The sequence below is a fragment of the Adiantum capillus-veneris genome, chromosome 29 (genome assembly GCF_014529385.1).
Source record: "Adiantum capillus-veneris isolate H3 chromosome 29, ASM1452938v2, whole genome shotgun sequence".
Classification (NCBI taxonomy): Eukaryota; Viridiplantae; Streptophyta; class Polypodiopsida; order Polypodiales; family Pteridaceae; genus Adiantum; species Adiantum capillus-veneris.
In genome coordinates, this window is record NC_140959.1 from 24831257 (window position 1) to 24834815 (window position 3559).

Below are 3559 nucleotides of genomic sequence, written 5' to 3' on the forward strand. Positions count from 1 at the left end.
TTTTTGAGCATTCTTGACCTCTGTGTTTTAATAGTTAAAGTGGTGTCTTCATTTTGTAACTTCCTAGTAACCTACTCTCTCTAGTGGTCAGAGTAGCCCTTTACTAGCCCCACTAGCTAGTATTTTTATTCTATTCCCCTTTTTTTAAACAAAAGGGCTACCTCTTATCTGTAAGGACATCTCTCTCTTTTTTTCTCACACCTTAAATTGGTGTCATAGATTCCACTTTCACTTACAGCTACCCTTTACTTAGAGTTTGGCCGGTTACAAAGAACCTCACCTTCTTTTTGGTACACCCTTTTGATGAGAACCATTTTTGCCTTTGAAAGCTGGGTACCTTTTTGGCACACACACAACTGTTTGAAAAATTATCTCAGTTGGCCTTTTGGATTTTGGACGCACTTGTGGTTCAACTTTTTTTGGGAAACTATCACCTTTCACTTCTCTGAACAGTGGGGTACCTCCCCTAATATCACTTTACACATGTGACTCGTCTCTCTTCCTCCCAAGGTGTAGAAAGCCAGGAGTTTTTCCCTGTTCAATGGCTCTCTAGCCATAGCCAGGCTTTGCTGCACTCGCTGAACCTTCCCTTTTCCCTTAGTAATGCGTGCCATCTTACTCCCTTCTACTTCTCCTGCTGCACGCACACAAGACATCCACCGCCTGATAACCTGCGCTACAGCAGGAAGGTTAGCCCTTCTACTTTCGGTCCTGCACCTCTCGAGTCTCCACGCACACTAGAAAACTGGCCAGCTAACCTGCGCTACAGCGCTCAACAGGTCTTGTCGCTGTGACTCACGGGAAGGTAACCACCCATTTACTGTTACTGCTGCACGCACATAAGAAAACCTGCGGGCTAACCAGCGCTACAACGCTCAGCACATGCTTTTGGGGTTTTGAAGGCCTTAAAAAGGCAACCTTGCCTACTTGACTTCATCTACATGAGCACCCGAGCCACACACAGCATTGTTCTGTTTTTTCGATTCCAACAGCCCCTATGCTTTCGGCGGTTATGGCGGGCAACTCTCACAGCCCCTCCTCCTTTTGGATCTACACGCAGGTGTTACCCCCCTTTTTTCCCCAGTGCATACTGGCCGATCGATTTTCATGGATCGAAACCTGTAAGAACATCCTCCTCTTGGCTTGTTCGCCCGCTGGGTTAACCTTTTTACACATCCCCCTCCCTGCGGCCAGGAAAGCCATGACTACGGTGTTCCTCTCTCTCTATCTGCACGTTTATTTTTGCAAGCATGATTTCCCCTTATTATGCCTAGCACCTAATACAGTCAAGAATCCTTTTCTTAACTTTTTATGTATCTTTGCACAACTGCTGTATTTGCAGACTCAAAGTTTTATGAGTATTGGAATCATCTTAATTTTTTTCCATGCCTTACAACTAGCTGCAGCTTTGAGTCTTATGAGTATTTTTTTTCCATGCCTTACAACTAGCTGCGGCTTACGCACGATGGGATGAGAGCCTTATGGCTCTAGGATACTCTGCACAAAATTTCCCCCCCTCTAATTGTCCAGGGTTTGCTCCTTTGTATTAGTGACCCTATCTTTCACTCCACTCTGTTTGAACTTGATGGTGCCATCCCTTCTTAACAAGCTGAAGATACCACAATCCTATCTACTCTTGACCTTCCCGCATGGTTCGCTTGTATGCCATGGCACGGGAAAACCCACCTGTTGCGATTACCCGCCTACGTGATTTGGCAGCAAATCTGCCCGCAATTATTGATGCAAATGAACGTGAGCGGAAAGAGTGGCTCGAGCATGCACCAAATTTGATGCGACGATTCATGGAGGGTAATGGAAAGCGACTGCAAAACGACCCACTAGCCCGACAATGAAAGAGACCTTTACTAAATGGTTTTTCAGAGATCATCACAATGCCACCAACCGCTACCGGAAGTTCACTCTTACCTATGGATCTTGACGAAGAGGAGCAGATGCTTCCAAACAAAGACTTCACCATTGCTACACCAAGTCAAAGCCTCACCACAAAGCCCTTTGAAACCTACACCGATCCCTTCATCTCGAGCCGGCTTTTGGAAATGTTTTTGGGAAAAGCTCACCACGAAGCTCGGTCCTTCGGTAATTTTACTTTACTTGCTCCCCTCCCCGAGAATCTTCTCCTTACTCTACTTAATAATCATGATAAGACTCCAGTCAAGCAAGGTCTTATGCAGATTCTTGAGGGCAATACCTCCAACCTCTTTGAAAACACTCTAATTGCTACCCCCTTCTCTATGTCATTTTCGAACCACGTCGTTTTAATGCAACTTTTGGTTGCGTGGTCGGGGTCAAGGGTGTCATCTCTACCACAAACCGAGATACTAATTATACTACACAAGTATGGAACGTGCACCGACCTTTTCTTAAGTGCGGCTGCGAGCATATTGGACACTGGTTCATTGCCGGGACAACAATGTTTTGTGGTTCGATCATGCTTTATGGTTGGTTCTCAATCAATTACCTCGCTTCTTCCCAAGCTCAAACCTTAAACGGTCTACTATTGACTTTATGAGTTGGGTAGCTAAAGAAGCCCAAGAAGTGATTAAAGCTCTCCTCCTCCATGTATTCTACTGGCAAAAGCTAAAAGATGCTATCACTCATTCTGTTTTGTTTAGCCACAAAGCACCTTCTTGCAGTTCATCCTCGGAAGTGGATACTTTTGTGAATGCGGCAGTTGCTCCAATTTCGAAGGCATCCCATGATACTCGTTCGGCCAAGAAAGCACGTTGAGAAGGGAATCAAACCGCACGTGGAAGAGAAAGGAACTTCCCCTCTCAACGCTCAAATACCTCTACTACACCTCCAAGATGGAAGACAGACTCCCCAGCCAACTCCACCGCTAGTAGCCGCACCCCTCAAAACCCCACCCCCACTTTCCCACCATTCTTTGCACAAGCTTCTACCCCACCCCCCATCCCAACTCCAAAAACCAAAACCGCCTTTACTCAGGCATGTGTAACTAGTGCTAAATCCCTCCTTTATGATTAATGTAGGTTTCCAAAGATGTGCATGGATGCTTTCGGTTCATCCTCAAGAGCAAGGCGAAGGGAACCTTTGTACCCCTTCATTTTGTCAACCCCTTGCTTGATATCAAAAATCTCACCTCTTTCTTTAACTTGTTTTTTTTTTAGCTTGGCATTTCTACCACTCCCCTATGGGATGAATGCATTTTTAGTTGGGCTTTTGATCCCCCCTTGAAAGTAACGCTCTGTAATGCAAAGGAAGTTTTCACCTCACACCCCATGAGTGCTTTTGTAACTTGGAAAACACCGCACAACACGTAATTTCCACGAACTTTTGTTATTTTATGAGTACCACTCTCGCTCACCTTTGTGGCCACGGTCTTGGTCACATACCAACTAAGCCACCTAACTTCATAGAAGCTTTTGAGGAGCTAAATCAAGCGCTCTTATATCTCATAAAATCTGGTTGCATCACTCTACCTTCTGATCTAACACACGGAGAATTAACTAATGTGTTCTTAGCTTATTGTGGGAAATTCCTCCCTTCTAAAATACAACACCACATCCATAATGATCTC

General features: G+C 45.1%; 1 long non-coding RNA gene across 1 annotated transcript; it reads left to right on the forward strand.

Annotated features, from left to right (window-relative positions):
• The first annotated feature begins 289 nt into the window (after positions 1–289).
• Positions 290–3254, forward strand: LOC147418918 (uncharacterized). The gene is made up of 2 exons (XR_015187150.1): positions 290–2097; positions 2193–3254. It is a non-coding gene; the product is annotated as an uncharacterized LOC147418918 (long non-coding RNA).
• Positions 3255–3559: the final 305 nt, after the last annotated feature.